This window comes from Mirounga leonina, unplaced genomic scaffold (genome assembly GCF_011800145.1).
Source record: "Mirounga leonina isolate KUSES-001 unplaced genomic scaffold, KU_Mleo_1.0 Mir_201, whole genome shotgun sequence".
Taxonomy (NCBI): Eukaryota; Metazoa; Chordata; class Mammalia; order Carnivora; family Phocidae; genus Mirounga; species Mirounga leonina.
In genome coordinates this window covers 4020174-4036998 of record NW_023270504.1, presented here as the reverse complement: position 1 = coordinate 4036998, position 16825 = coordinate 4020174, and positions in this window count along the sequence as shown.

Here is a 16825-nt window from a genome sequence, read left to right as displayed (position 1 = left end):
TCTTTCTTTCTTTCTTTCTTTCTTTCTTTCTTTCTTTCTTTCTTTCTCTTTTCTTTTAAAGAGGGGAAGGGGGGTGAGAGAGAGGCAGAGGGAGAGGAAGAGAGAGAATCCCAGGCAGGCTCCACACCCCCAGCATGGAGCCCGATACAGGGCTCCATCTCACAACCCTGAGATCATGATGTGAGCCGAAATTGAGAGCCGGACACCTAACCAACTGAACCACCCAGGCGCCCATAAATATTCAAAATTCCTTTTTTTAAAAAGACTTATTTATTTATTTATTTGAGAGAGAGAGAGAAAGAGCACCTAGAGGGAGAGGGAGAAGCAGACTCTTAATAAAAATTCTAAGAGGTCCAGTGCTTCTTAGGTGGCATCCTATATATAGCAGAATATAGCAGGACATGACCAATTATAATCATGTGCAGCCAGCGGGGACATCAGACCCTAGCCCTGGCCCCACTCAATGATGTCTGATAAACAATGGAGGGTGATGGCATTGGGAAGACCCTGAGTCTGTGCTCAGATAATAGCATAAGTGGAGTTTGGCTGTCAAACTTGGCACACATCTCTTGGGCCACATCTCTAGATGGTGTCTAGACAGTAAACAAAAGGGGTCATAAGATTCAGTTGTTGAAAAGGGGGACAGAAGGGAGACTCCAATGCAGGTCATTCAGAAGTCTGGGCAAGCAGTGAACCTCAGGAGGTCACAGGAGTCACAGTCTCTGCAGTTGGACTAGGAAGTGAAGATTATATATGGGTTGAATTGTGTCTTCCCCAAAGATATGTCCAAGTCCTGATCCCTGTTACTTCTGAATGTAACTTTATTTGGGGATAGGGTCATTGCTGATATAATTAAGTTAGAGATCTCAAGATGAGGGCCTCTGGATTTAGGGGGGGCCCTAAATCTCATTCTGATGTCCTTATAAGAGAAAGGGAGATTTGGGACACAGAGATACATAGAAGGGAAGGCCATGTGAAGACAGAGGCAGATTGGAGTGATGTTGCCACCAGCCAAGGAATGCCAAGATTTGCCTGGAGACCCTGAAGCTAGGAGAGAGCCCTGGAATGGATTGTCCCTCACAGCCTCTAGAAGGATCCAACCCTGCCAGTACCTTAACTTTGACCTTCTGGCCCCCAGAACTGAGGACATCTATTTCTGTTCTTTTAGGCCCCCAAGTTTGTGGAAATTTGTTGCAGCAGCCCTAGGAAAATAACACAGAGGGGAACTGGCAAAGCCCTGTCTGAGAAAGGAAATGGCGACTTAGGTTACCAAAGTTGGACCCAAGATACATCAGACTGGGGGCTCATCAAGGGAGAGTGACTTTGCATATAAGATAGAAGCCTAATCTCAATAACATAAGCACAATAACAAATTCTAAATAGAAAATGCAGGGACTAGGGGCGCCTGGGTGGCTCAGTCGGTTGGCATCTACCTTTGGCTCAGGTCATGATCCCAGGGTCCTGGGATCGAGCCCTGCATTGGGCTCCCTGCTCCACGGGGAGTCTGCTTCTCCCTCTCCTGTTCCCCCTGCTTGTGCTCTCTCTCTCTCTCTCTCTGTCAAATAAATAAATAAAATCTTTTAAAAAAAGAAAATGCAGGGACTAGATTGGGTAGAAGGTCTAGATTTGAAGCAGAAAATGGGGCAAGGATAGGCCTGGAAAATCACATTCAAGTGTTTCCATCTGTGGGAAGGAAAAGCCCCCCAAACACCAGAACCTGAAACAGTGCAGTATTGGGTTTTAAAAGGTCAATAAGCAAGTTCATCTTTCTGCCCCAAGATCAGAACCAATTGAGAAGACACAGGACACCAAGAGGTGGAGAACAAAATACAGACTCTATTACCAATAAGCTGATTAGAAGATAGAAATTTATTTTTTATTTTTTATTTTCATAGATTTTTTTATTTATTTGACAGCAAGAGAGACAGCAAGAGAGGGAACGCAAGCAGGGGGAGTGGGAGAGGGAGAAGCAGGCTTCCCTCTGAGCAGGGAGCCCGATGTGGGACTCAATCCCAAGACCCTGGGATCATGACCTGAGCCGAAGGCAGACGCTTAACGACTGAGCCACCCAGGTGCCCCTGAGAAGAGAGAAATTTAGATCTGTGGACAAAAAGACTTGCTATAGGGGCGCCTGGGTGGCTCAGTCAGTTGGGCTTCTGCCTTCGGCTCAGGTCATGATCCCAGGGTCCTGGGACGGACTCCCCACTCAGCATGGATTCTGCTTCTTCCTCTCCCTCTGCTCCTTCCCTCCCCCTGCTCATGCTCTCTCTCTCTCTCTCAAATAATAAATAAAATCTTTAAAAAAAAAAAAAAAAGACTTGCCGTATTACTCCCTGTCCCTCCAACTTCCTCTTCCCTTAGGCCAGACCCTGGCGCAGCACAGAGGAGGGGATATTTGAGCCTGCAGGGCATCTACATTTATCCTAGTATTGCTGTCCCATTTAAACTCCAGGCAGAAAGAAAATAGCTAAATCTCCAGTGTTTGCAACCTTTAATTAGATTAGCTCTATCCAGTGGAGAAGTGAGCATGAATGTCAGAATTTGGTGTCCACCAGTCAGGGGAGGACGAAGTAAGGGGTTACTTCTTTAGAAGTCCCTCTCTATGGAAACGTGAGGCCAGAGGAAAGGAAGTTTCCTCTCTAAGAGGTGGTTGTTCAATCAGAAACTATTCCCCATCTCCTCACTGTGTAGCATTCTTATTTGGGTGGGATTGGCCTTATTCTTAGCCCTAGGCTGAGGATTTGTGAACTTATGTCCCTTGTAAGAGTAATTGATTCAGAAATGGACAGTTAGGGCACCTGCGTGGCTCAGATGGTTAAGCATCTGCCTTCAGCTCAGGTCATGATCCCAGAGTCCTGGGATCGAGTCCCGCATCAGGCTCCCTGCTCCTTGGGAGCCTGCTTCTCCCTCTGCCTCTCTCTCTCTGTCTGTCATGAATAAATAAATAAAATCTTTAAAAAAAAAAAAAAAAAAAGAAATGGACAGTTATCCTAAGTTGGTCTAATTAGTGTGAGGTTCCGGACTTCTATTTGGTAGCTGGAGGAAGGAACACCCTCTTTTTGCCTTGGATATAAATAAGGAAGCATTCAGTCCCTAGAATTGCCAGTAGCCCTATAAGGAAAGCCAGGCCAAGGATGAAGCCAACATACAAAAAAGGGCAGAGCCAAGAGAAACTCTAGAAAGTAGAGTATATGGGGTGTCTGGGTGGCTCAGTCAGTTAAACGTCTGCCTTCAACTCAGGTCATAATCTCAGGGTCCTGGGATCGAGTCCCGCATCAGGCTCCCTGCTCAGCTGGGAGTCTGCTTCTCCTTCTGCCTCTCCCCCTTGCGCATGCTCTCTCTCTCTCAAATAAATAAATAAAATCATAAATAAACAAATAAATAAATAGAGTATATCATGAACTCTGGATCAAATCACACAGGAAACCTGCCCAATATCTCTCATTTGTCAGTTAATATAAGCCAATACATTCATCCTATTGTTTCAGCCAGTAGGACTTGGTTCTTTTACTTGCAAGTAAAAGTATGCCGTCCCCCTCCAAATAAGGGGCTTGATCTCTAAGTTCCCTTTCATTTAAAAAAATTATATCCTAGGGGCACCTGGGTGGCTCAGTCATTAAGCGTCTGCCTTCGACCCAGGTCATGATCCCAGGGTCCTGGGATCGAGCCCCACATCGGGCTCCCTGCTCTGCGGGGAGCCTGCTTCTCCCTCTCCCACTCCCCCTGCTTGTGTTCCCTCTCTCGCTGTGTCTCTCTCTGTCAAATAAATAAAATCTTAAAAAAAAAAAAATTATATCCTAGGGCGCCTGGGTGGCTCAGTTGGTTAAGCGACTGCCTTCGGCTCAGGTCATGATCCTGGAGTCCCAGGATCGAGTCCCGCATTGGGCTCCCTGCTCGGCGGGGAGTCTGCTTCTCCCTCTGACCCTCCCCCCTCTCATGTGCTCTCTCTCTCTCATTCTCTCTCTCAAATAAATAAATAAAATCTTTTAAAAAAAATCTTTAAAAAAAAATTATATCCTAAATTTAATAGGAAAGAAATATATAATTCCATATTCTGGAAAAAAATCCCAGGGCCATCTCTTCTTAAGGAGGTGACAATGTTATGCCAAGAGAGCCTCAGGCAGCTAATGCATGCTGTCCTCTAGAATCAAGGCCCATAGGATGAGTAAGGTATTTTAGCAGTCTTCTATAGAAAACATTTTCCTTGGTTGGCTAGGTCCCTTCTTGCCAGACCAAGGTTGAGAATACAAGAATAGCAATTAAAATGTGTACTTTCTATCAAAATTCAGAACACTCATATCCTTTGATTCATCATTTCTGCTTCTCAGAATCTCTCTTATAAAAACACATAAGCAAAGGATATATGTGCAGTGATGTTTCCTGAAACATTGTTCATGATATTAAAAAGGGGGAGACAATCTTATTTCTACCAGGAGGAAATGGTTGTATAAATTCTGGTATATCCATACAATGCAATGCTAAGAATGAGGTTGCACTGATAGGAAACAATTATCTAACATATAATTGAATGGAAAAATCAAGAAATAAAAATATATGGTATGATCTTACTGTGTTCAAAATAAACTGGATACATGTTTGTGCTTAAAAAAAACATGAAGGGCTTCTATCTTTTATTTTTCACATTTTTATATTGTTAAAAATTTTTACAACAGGCATCTATTGCTTCTGTAATTCAAAATCTTTCTTTTTTTTTAATTTTTTTTTTTTTTTTAAGATTTTATTTATTTGCGAGAGAGAGAATGAGAGACAGAGAGCATGAGAGGGAGGAGGGTCAGAGGGAGAAGCAGACTCCCTGCTGAGCAGGGAGCCCGACGTGGGACTCGATCCCGGGACTCCGGGATCATGACCTGAGCCGAAGGCAGTCGCTCAACCAACTGAGCCACCCAGGCGCCCCCAAAATCTTTCTTTTTTAAGTGTGTATATGTATCTTTCTGTGAGAAAAGATTATCAACATTGTGAATCATGGTTATGATTATGTAAATAAACTTGTAACTATTGTATTGACTTATTTTTTTTTTTAAAGATTTTATTTATTATTTATTTGACAGAGAGACACAGTGAGAGAGGGAACACAAGCAGGGGGAGTGGGAGAGGGAGAAGCAGGCCTCCCGCCAAGCAGGGAGCCCGATGCGGGGCTCGATCCCAGGACCCTGGGATCATGACCCGAGCCGAAGGCAGACGCTTAACGACTGAGCCACCCAGGTGCCCCTATTGTATTGACTTATTGAGACTAATTCAAATGACTATACATATATTCATAGATACATATATACACATGTATGCATGGTCATTAATTATTCAACAATTCTTATTGTGTGCTTACCATAAATCTGGCAGTGTTCTAGGGATATGTCAATGAGTAAAAGTCTTATAGATATATTGTACTGCACATATACAGATCCAAAATAGTCTCAAGAATGTAAGTAAAATTTTTTTGAGAGAGAGAGTGTGAGAGCCTGCGGGAGCAAGTTGGGGGGGGGGGCGGGCAGAGGGAGAAGGAGAGGGACAATCTTAAGCAGGTTCCAGGCCCAGTGCAGAGCCCAGTGTGGGGCTCCATCTCACAACCCTGAGATCACGACCTGAGCCAAAATCAAGAGTCAGATGCTAAGAATGTAAGCGAATATTGAAATGAAGCAAAATATATATGTTTATTTATGTATAATTTTTAAGCATCAAAAACATTTAATTTGGTTAATCAGTGATGAACTTGACTTCATGTTATAAATTGGTAACCTTTCCCAATTTCATCTATAAACTTCATAGTTGAAAGCACTGAACTGGATAGCCGAATAAGTATATTTTGGAAGCAACATCTTTAGACCCTTACCACATGCCAGAATTTCAACTTGAGTTCTCAGTTCCAGACTTGACATACAATTTCTTTTTCTTTTTTTTTTAAGTAGGCTCCATGCCCAGCATGGAGCCCAACTTAGGGCCTGAACTCACAACCCTGAGATCGAGACCTGAGCTGAGATCAAGAGTCGGATGCTTAACTGACTGAGCCACCCAGGTGCCCCGAGTATTGCAATATTAATTAATTCAGATATATAAATCTTTTCTTTTCAACTTGTGTAGCTGAGAGCTTCTGGAGGTCAGGAACTGTTTTCTCTTTCCTCACAATCATACATCACAGTTTATTCTTTCAGAAATTTGATTGACTAAATGCATCCCTCAGCTTCCTCAACAAAGAACGTACATTTAAACTAAAAATAGAAGGCAGATCCTCTGTGCTTTTCAGTCATAATCAATATGACTATTCATGAGGTAATTATTTTAAGCTTAGCAATTTAGATATAATCCCATCATTGAATTAGGCTTTAGATCATAGAGAAATTTCAGGATGTTTATTCACCTTAGCTCGCTTCTAAGCAACTGTTATCCTTCAAACTTATAGCCCCCCCGATAGGCATCATTTCTAGGGAGCAATTTTAGCTTACATAATAGTTTTTTGGAATATACTGTGGAAAGTACCTATCCTGTTTTAGGAAAACTATGGACTCTCTCTTTCTCTCTCTCTCTCTCTCTCTTTTAAAGAATTCTTCTCCTATGACGATTTCCTTGAACTGCAGACTCAAACAATAATTAAAGGTAGCAAGAAAGATGCCGGGAGAAAAGCCAATTTAATTGTATTAGCCTGAATAATTGTTTCTGACTTCCAGCTTGCCCATTGTGATTTTTTTTTTTTGGCAGAAAAAAAATTAATATCAGACTCCAACAATCTTCAAACAAGTAACAATTATAATCTGGTGGGTGTCTATTTAAAGTAACAGAATCCAAGGCAACACAAGAGGCTTAATTTTAGACATGCATGTTATTAGCTACGAGTAGGAAAGAGCATTATCTGGTAGTAGAGAGCCTGGAGCTTGAGACCACCTTTTAAAATTTATACTCTCATTTCTTCAAGGTTTGAGTCGAATTAAATAACTTCAACTCCTGGTATTTAGCCGCTCTACCCTTAAATTGGTTAAGTTTGCTTACCCCTTTATCACTACACAACATTGTTGACTATGAAGATTATCAGAACACAAACTCTTTGTCTCAGTTCAGGCTGCTATGACAAATTACCATAGACTGGGTGGCTTACACAATAGAAATTTATTGCTCACAGTTCTGAAGTCTAGGAAGCCTAAGATTAAGGTGCCAGCAGATTGGCGTCTGGAAAGAGCCCTCTTCCTGGCTTGCAGGCAGCCATCTTTGTACTATGTCCTCGAAAGTGGGTGGAGAAGCAGTGAAAAGGGTTCAGAGTATCTTATTTAGTGACTGATATATGTGTATATTAAATAGTTTATAGCTAGAAATGTTAAAATATCATGGAGTGACCTTTCCCACATTGTTGGGTAAAAAGTGAGTTGTGGAGACTCCTCCAAGGCAAAAATATGGTTGGATTGTAATAAAGAACTAAGTCAATGACAAATGAAAAATTCTAACCTAAAACAAAAAATTACTGAAAAATGGAAAGCTTGCTAAGTTAACATCTGAATTGAGACGCTAAAATGTCTGTCTTGTCTAGTGATGTATTTTAAAATGTTACCACTGGCTACAGGCAGTAGCTACCCCAAAGTAGCAATTAATGTGACAGCAGTTGAATGTTAAGACCAAAGTAGGGGGAGTTATTTACTCTCATTGCTATGATTGGAAGTGTATAGGAGGTCCCCAGAAGCTACTCTAAAGGAGGTTATGGATAAATACACACTACTTCTTTTTTTTTTTTAAAGATTTTATTTATTTATTTGAGACAGAGAGAATGAGAGAGAGAGAGAGAGCACATGAGAGGGGGGAGGGTCAGAGGGAGAAGCAGACTCCCTGCCGAGCAGGGAGCCCGATGCGGGACTCGATCCCGGGACTCCAGGATCATGACCTGAGCCGAAGGCAGTCGCTTAACCAACTGAGCCACCCAGGCGCCCCAATACACACTACTTTTTATGTTGATCTTGAAATGTACAATTGCACAAAATCCGTTCAAGGAAAAAAACCTAAAGTGAGTAAAATATAGAACAATTCACAGACTTGGATCCTGTGTGTTCTTTTTTGAATAGCAGCCACAGTCTCCAAACATTGGATAAATATTGAACTCTTGTCTTAAACTTTTTGTTATGGAAATTTTCAAACATACACAGAGTAGAAAGAATAGAATAATGAGCCCTCACGTATCTATTACCTCATGTATCTATTACTATTCAACATTTACCAACATATGACCAGTCTTGTTTATAACCCTGCTGTCCCCTGACCCCAACCACAATAGATTGTTTAAAATCAACTGTCAGACCTGGAGGTAATGTAACATTGTGTGCCAACTGTATTTCAATTAAAAAAAAAAAAACCCTCTGGGGGTGGGGGGATGGGGTAACTGGGTGACGCGGGTATTAAAGAGGGCACATGATGTAATGAGCACTGGGTGTTATATACAACTGATGAATCACTGAACTCTACCTCTGAAACTAATAATATACTATATGTTAATTAATTGAATTTAAATAAAAAATAAATTTAAAAAACCCCTCAACAATTAAATGAAATAAACTGTCAGATATCATATTATTTCACCAGAAGATACTGTAGTATATATAAGAGATTAAGACTTTTTAAAAGCATAATCATAATGCCATTTTCACACTTAAAGAAATGAACACCTTCATATAAATCATATACAGTCAGTAATATTAAAAGTCTTGCTTACAGCCATCTAATTTAGATAATATTTAGTAGTAATACAACATTTTTTCAGATTGAACTTTACAGGAATCTGAATTTTTGAGTTTAAGTATTTCCATGCAATACTTGCACTGTTTTGTTGTGTTGAAATTACGTTAAAATGAATATATCTTACAAATCACATTCCCGGGGCGCCTGGGTGGCTCAGTCGTTAACCGTGTGCCTTTGGCTCAGGTCATGACCCCGGGGTCCTGGGATCGAGCCCTGCATCAGGCTCCCTGCTCGGTGGGGAGCCTGCTTCTCCCTCTCCTTCTACTGCTCCTCCTGCTTTTGCTTTCTCTCACTCTCTCTCCTGCTGTCAAATAAATAAATAAAATCTTTTTAAAAAATGTACATACCTTAAATAAATAATACTTTATTGCTAAAACAAAATGCTAACCATCACTGAGCATTCAGCTAATCATAATCACTTATCACAGACCACCATAACAAATATAATAATAATGAAAAAGTTTGAAACATTGTGAGAATTACCAAAATATGACACAGAGAGACAATATGAGCAAATGCTATTGGAAAAATGGCACTAATAGATGCTCAACTCAGAGTTGATGCAACCCTTCCATTTATAAAAAATGCAGTATCTGCAAAGCACAATAATGCAAAGTGCAATAAAATGAAGTATGCCTGTACAAGAATAACATGAAAAGCACATGTTCCTCTTCTTCTTGTAATACAGTTAAATAAAGTATACAAATTATTGCAGGCTGGATTATAATTGTGAAATATTGGAAGAAACTTAAGTGCCCATACAGAGGAGAGTGGTTGAATCAACTATGGCACATCCACACAATGGAGGACTAGGCAACTGTACAAAAGAATGAGGAAGAACTCTATAAACCAATATAGAGAAATTTCCAAAACATGTAGTTAAGTGACAAAAAGTCCAAAAGAACATCTATAGTATGCAACCCTTAACGTGAGAAAGAAGGGTATATGTAAGAAAACACACTCATATCTGCTCCTTGGGGAAAAAAAATACAAGAAGGATAACAAGAATCTAAACAGACTGGTTACAGGGGACAAATGGGGAAGAAGTGGAAATAAGTGAAGAGAATGAGATCATGGTAGCAGGATGAGGAGGAAATAAAACAGCTGGGAGCATGATGCTGGAGCCAGATGCCTAATCTTGGGCTCCAGCACTTATAATACAACGCATCAGTCTGGAACAGAGCCTGACACAAAGCAAATGCTAAACGAATGCCACTTATTACTAAATTTAGCCTTAAGTATTTTTACAGTTTTTGTCAACTATTGTGACTAGACTATTTGCCCATTTTAATCTATAGATGCTTATTTCTAGAATTGTGAAAACATTGATTTTATACCTTTTGTATGTTTATCTTGAATGCAGCTACCATATTAATATTTTCATTGATTCTAGTAGGTTTTTTGTTTGTTTGCTTTTTACTAGAGTCCTTAGGATTTCCAGGCATAAATCTTAAAATCAGCCCAAAGGAATAATTTTATCTTTTCTTTTCCAGGGTATATGCCAGCTTTTTTTCACTTTTAAAAAATCTTACTGAATTTATTAGAAGATTTAAGATACTAAAAATTATAGTGATAGATGGCATCCCTGTCTAGTTCCAAATTTTAATATTTCACCATTTAAAATAGGAAAAAGATGGAAATAATTTAAAGGAAAAGATCAATCAATTCCATTACATTACAATTTAAATACTCTGTTCATCAAAAGACCCCATAAAGAAAATGAAAACTACAAACTGGAAGAAGATACTTGGTACACATATATAATCCTGACAAAGATTAGGAGGATTAGAACCCAGAAAATGTAAGTAACTTTTACAAATTAGTAAGAAACACCAAACAACTCACGAGAAAAATGGGGGAAAAGTGTTGGGGCAGGTTTTGACTTCAAGGGACAATTAATTGTGGAGAAGTGGCTAGGAGATAAATGGGGAAAGCCAGTGAAAGATAAGGGTTATCTTATTTTAGTACGGTTTGTTTATGTAACCTCATCTTGGTGCCGGCTCTCCATCTCCATTGATAGGAGTTCCTTTCCTCTTCCTGGCACCAGAGAAGGGGGACACTTTCACAAATGGAAATTTATGCCATGCTTTTAGGCAGTAAAGGGAAGGGCAGAGAACTGTTCCCACATCTGTTGATTTTCAATTGCCTTTAGCCCGAAATATCTCTTATGCCAAAGTGGCATATTTGGGGGTAGCATATCCTGAACATCTTTGAAGGCATATACAAACATGTCAGGAATTAACAGCCAATGAGAAAATAAAAATAATCACAATCTCACTAGTAATCTGAGCAAGGTAAACTAAAGCCATAATGTGATATAATTTTGTACCCACAATATTGCCAAATAAAAAAAAAAGAAAGTAAGTGTTGCTGAGGATGTGGAGCAATAGGCAATCTTATACACTGCTGATGGGAGTCTGAATTGGTGTGTTCACTTTGGAAATCAATTAGGCATTATCTGGAAAAGCTGCAATGGATGTGCCCTATGACTCAGCAATTCTACTTCCTGGTCATGTTCCCTGCAGAAACTCTTGCATGTGGGCACAAGAAGGCTATAAGAATGCTCATAGCTGGATTGCTTGTAATGGTAAAACACTGGAAACTGCCCTTATGTCCTCAAATAGAATGAAAAATAAAGTATGATATGATAATATAATAAAATACTAACATTATTGAAAATAAACTACAGCTACATGAGTTAAAACAATCTATACATTTCATAGACATAATGTTAAGTGAAAAAAACAAGCTGCCAAGAAATATAATATAGTACTGATTCCACTTATAGTAAGTTAAAATGCAAAAATAAAACTGTATGTTTTAAGGATACATGCATATTTGGTTAACTATGAAGAAAATCAAGAGAATGAGGAAAACCAAAATCAGGATGGAAATACTTTTAGGCAAAATATGACGTGATCAGGAAGAAGCCCACTCTGTATTTCTTAACATTGAGTACTTTTTAAAATGGGTGGTGAGTGCATTGGTGTTCATTTGACTGTTAATTCTCTATAATATTGGATCTTAAACTCAGCTGCACATTGGGATGACCAATAGAGCTTTTAAAAGACACTAATACCAGGGTGCGTGGGTGGCTCAGTCAGTTAAGTGTCCGACTTTTTTTTTTTTTTTTAAGATTTTAAAATTTATTTTAGAGAGAGAGAGCATGGTGTGGGGGAGGAGCAGAGGGAGAGAGAGAATCTCAAGCAGACTCCCCACTGAGTGGGGACCCCATTGTAGGGCTCAATCTCACAATCTTGAGATCTATGACCTGAGCTAAAATAAAGAATTGGGGGCACCTGGGTGGCTCAGTCGTTAAGCAACTGCCTTCAGCTCGGGTCATGGTCCCGGGGTCCCACATCGAGCTCCCTGCTCCGCGGGAAGCCTGTTTCTCCCTCTCCCACTCCCCCTGCTTGTGTTCCCTCTCTCTCGCTGTGCCTCTCTTCAAATAAATAAATAAAATCTTTAAAAAACAAACAAACAAACAAATCACATTCCCATATTTGATATGTTGGTTGGTTGATTAATTTTATCCAAGGACTAGAAATGGAGCAAGTAGATTATTATTATTTTTTTAAAGATTTTATTTATTGGGCGCCTGGGTGGCTCAGTCATTGGGCGTCTGCCTTCGGCTCGGGTCGTGATCCCAGGATCCTGGGATCGAGTCCCACATCGGGCTCCCTGCTCAGCGGGAAGCCTGCTTCTCGCTCTCCCACTCCCCCTGCTTGTGTTCCTGCTCTCGTTATCTCTCTCTCTCTCTGTCAAATAAATAAATAAAATCTTTAAAAAAAAAAAAAGATTTTATTTATTTATTTGACAGAGAGAAAGCACAAGCAGGGGGAGCAGTTGAGGGAGAGGGAGAGGAAGGCTCCCTGCTGAGCAGGGAGCCCAACAAAGGGCTCAATCCCAGGACCCCGGGATTATGACCTGAGCTGAAGGCAGATGCTGAACCGACTAAGCCACCCAGACATCCTCTTTCATGCCATGGCTGACTTTCAGCTTGTTTAAACTGCTAAATTGCACTAAGTCTTACAATACTAAAATTCTTCTGAAAAAGTGGGTGCCACTACCTACTTTCACCCTCCTTCTTTCTCCCATTGAACCCCTGGCTTCTCCGGCTCAGAGCTGGAGCAGGCCTGGGTTCTGGTGAGCAACTCCAGCTGGCTGTCTTTGGTGCCCATTGGGTCCCCTCCACCCTGGTTTGCCAGCTTTCCATCTCACAGATAAACCTTCTGTTTCAACCTTCAGGGTATCAAACTGGTTATTACATATCTGAAGTATCACTTTTATCTAAATCCCTTCATTATTTTCTCTTGTTTGGGAGTTTAGATGAATTTAATTAGGGCAACTGAAATGGGTGTGGATTTCGGATCAGACCTGGTTCAGATAGATAGGAATCCATCACTTGTGTTCTAGGCATACTCTGAGTCACAATGTTTGTATCTATAAAATGGAGATACTAATAATATCTAACTCATCAGAGTGGTGGTAGGATTAAGTAAGATCATCCTTCAATATCCAAACATCTAAATTTCCAATACACAATTTTATTTCTCTACCAAACCTCCTCCTCATACAGTTTGTCCCATTTCAGCCCATGGCACCACCATCCACATTTGCTTAGGCCCCAGACCAGAAGTCGTTTTCCATTCTTTTCTTTCCCTCACCACTAACATCCTCCTGGTAATGGGGTCTACCTTCAAATACATCTTAAATCCGGCCACTTTGTATGACCTACATTGCTATCATCCTAGCTTTAGTAATCCTCAAACTTTTCTGTCTCAGAATCCCTTTCCATTCTTGGACTCCAAAAACCTTTGTTTATGTGGGTTATATTAATACTTGTCATCATTATTAGAACTCAGGGCTGCAACAAATGTAAAATATGTATTCATTTAAAAATACCAAGTCCATACCATATTAATATAAAATATGTATACATATATATGTGCATGTGTATGTATATATATATATAATTAAAGTATCCACACTTTCCTTTTTTTTTAAAGAGTTTATTTATTTATTTGAGAGAGAGAATGAGAGCGAGCATTAGAGGGGGGGGGTCAGAGGGAGAAGCAGACTCCCCACTGAGCGGGGAACCCCATGTGGGACTCGATCCCGGGACCCCAGAATCATGACCTGAGCCGAAGGCAGTCGCTTAACCAACTGAGCCACCCAGGTGCCCAAAGTATCCATACTTTCAAAAAAAAAAATTTAGTGAGAAGAATGGCATTGCTTTAGGTTTTTTGCCAATCTCTTTAATGTCTGGCTTAAAAAAAAAAAGTGTGGATTTTCATATCTACTTCTGCATTCAATAACTTCTGCTTCAATGTATCACATGTCAGGTAGCCTCTAGAAAACTCTACACTCATGAAAGAATGAGAATAGGAAAGGCAAATAATGTCTTAGTGTTACTATGAAAATAGTTTTGACTTGCAGACCCACTAGTACATCTTAGGGATTCCTAGACGTCCTCAGGCCACACTTCTTAATGTTCTTTTTAACTTGAGATAAAAGTTACCTACCATAAACTTCACCCTCATAAGCTATACAGTTTAATGGTTTTCAGGATATTCACAAAGTTGTGCAACAATCACTATTAGCTAATTCCAGAACATTTTCATCATCCATTCGCAGGCATCACCCACCATCCCCCCCCCCTTACCATCCCCTGGCATCACCTGGTAACCACTAATCTTCTTTCTTTTTCTATGAATCTGCTAATTCTAGACACTTTGTAAAAGTTGACTCCATACAATATGTGATCTTTTCTTTCTGGCTTCTTTTACTTAGCATAATATTTTCAAAGCTCGCTCATGTTGTAGCATGTATCATGCTTCATTTCTTTTTGAGGCTGAATAATATTCCATTCCACGGATATATCACATTTTAATTATTCATCCGTTGATGGACATTTGGTTTGCTTCTGCTTTTTGGCTATCATCAGTAATCTTGCTATGAACATTATGTACAATTATTTGCGTGGACAGGTTTTCAATTCTCTAGCAGAGCTGCTAGGTCATATGGCGACTTGACGCGGAACTTTTTGAGGAACTTCCAGAATGAAGAGAGCACATTTTGAGAACCACTTCCCTAGTCTAAGCCACTCTCACTTACTGTCTGGACTACTGCAAGACTTGCCTAACTGATTTCCCTGGTCCAACCCTGGTGCCCTTGACATTTTTATTCCACACGACTGACACTGCTATTTTTCTAAGAATTCACATTAGAGCACATCACCATACCGTGTAAAAGCCTCCAATGGCCTTCCATCACACGTAGAATAAAATCCGAACTCCACCAGGGTTCGGACATGATCTCATCCCTCCTTACCTCTTTGACTACATCCCCTTATCACTCCACCCTCACTCACTGTGGGCCAGCCCGGGGACTTCTGCTTTTCAAACATGCCAAGCCCCTCCCACCTCAGTGCCTTTTAATTTATCCCCTTCATCAGGAATTTGCTTCCTACTAATCTTTGTGCCCTTGGTCCTTCTAATTTACATTCAGATCTCTACTTGAAAGTAACCTCCTCAGAAGAGCCTTCCTTGGCCTCCCCATCTAAAATAACCTCTCTCACCAATCACTCTCTCTCCCTTTATCTGACTCTATTTTATTGAGTACTTGCTTTATTTACTTACCTGCTTAACTGTTAATTTGGGCCACTATATCCAGTTCCCAGAGATTCAATAAATATTTTGGTATGAGTGCAATAAAAGGCAAAGGTGCCGGGTGATCACTGCATTACAAACTATCCCCAAACGTAGTGATTTAAAACAACTATTTATTTAGGCTAGGCTCAGCTGGGTGATTTTTCTGTCCGTCTTGCCAGTCGTCCCTTGTGTAGCTGCCACAGATTGACTGGAGGCTGGCCTCAGTGGGACCTCCCCCTCCCTCACCACACGGCTTCTGCATAAGATCTCTACAGCAACATAAGATCTCTGTTGTATTTCTTACACAGCAGTTCAGGGTTCCCAAGAGGGAAAAAAAGGTGGAAGCTGTTGTCCTTTCAAGACTTAAGCCTGAAACTAGCACAGCATCCCTTCTGCCATAGTCTGTTGGTTAATAGAGTCAACAAGGCCAGCCCAGATTCAAGGGACTACACAGGGACATGAACACCAGGAGTGTTTCATGGGGATGGTTAGGCAGGGGGCGTAACCAATGAAATCAGCAAGCACGCCATGCAAAGGCTTGGTATATTTTACTCATTGTTATTAAAACTATCTGGTAGCTGGAGAAGGAAATTCCTTAAAGAGTTGGCTGTATTGCACATTAGAGCCTCTTTCCTAAAGCAAAGCTGTATGAACAAGAATAAGAGAAAGCTTATTAATTATTTTGAGTATAGGAGTCTTTGCTGCAACTTGATCAGAAAGCATACGCCTGGAGATGGACATGTTTTATTATAGACTCTCTGTAGCTATATTTGTTAAAATGGAATTCTAATGGAAACTTTACCCAGGCAGCATAGTATAATAAAGTACAGGACTCTGGAGGCTGACAGCCCTGGTTTGAGTTCTGGCTAGATAGCTTACTAGCTGGTGATCTTGCATGAGTTGCTTAACCTCTTCATACTTCAGTCTCCTCATCTGTAAAATGAGAAGGGCAATAATGGTAACTACATTACAGGTTATTGAGAATTAAGTTGGTTAGTATCTGTAAAGTACAGGATAATGCCACACAGTGACTGGTATGTAAACATTTGTTAAATGAAACACAAATTTCAGGAAAAAAATACTGAAATGTTAATTCTAACAACATCAGTAATTACATTTATCAAACAGCAGATAACTCTTTTTTTTAATTTTAAAATTGCCAAAAGTCAATTGAACTAAATAAAAATAATTTACCAGGATGTAATCTAAACCCGTCTCTCCTCCAAATTTTGTCCAATCATTAACTATATAAACACAACTAGTGGTCATGCCAACTAATCAGATAGGGTTTTTTAAAATTTGTTTTTGCAATTACTTAATCCGACTTAAAACTTTGCCCCTTACTGCATTTTCTTTCACGTTCCCTAATAACTCCCTTTAAAAGCCTTCAAAAAAAGACACAATATTGACAGGCAAGTTAAAGTAATATTAGAAAGCAATGCTTG